The sequence below is a fragment of the Mus pahari genome, chromosome 4, assembly GCF_900095145.1.
Source record: "Mus pahari chromosome 4, PAHARI_EIJ_v1.1, whole genome shotgun sequence".
NCBI lineage: Eukaryota > Metazoa > Chordata > Mammalia > Rodentia > Muridae > Mus > Mus pahari.
This window is the reverse complement of record NC_034593.1, coordinates 125,453,321-125,453,527: the sequence shown is the minus strand read 5'-3', so window position 1 is coordinate 125,453,527 and position 207 is coordinate 125,453,321.

Genomic DNA, 207 nt, shown 5'->3' with positions numbered 1-207 from the left:
ACCAGTCCAGAGACAAAGTGCCGGGAGAGCCAGGGCTTGAACGGCTGATCTACCCGAGCCTCTCAGGCATATAAGCAGAGATCACTTCTTTCCTGGAGATTCAGCCAGGCTCACGGGGAGGCTTTCTTTCTTTCTTTCTTTCTTTCTTTCTTTCTTTCTTTCTTTCTTTCTTTCTTTCTTTCTTTCTTTCTTTCTTTCTCTCTCTCT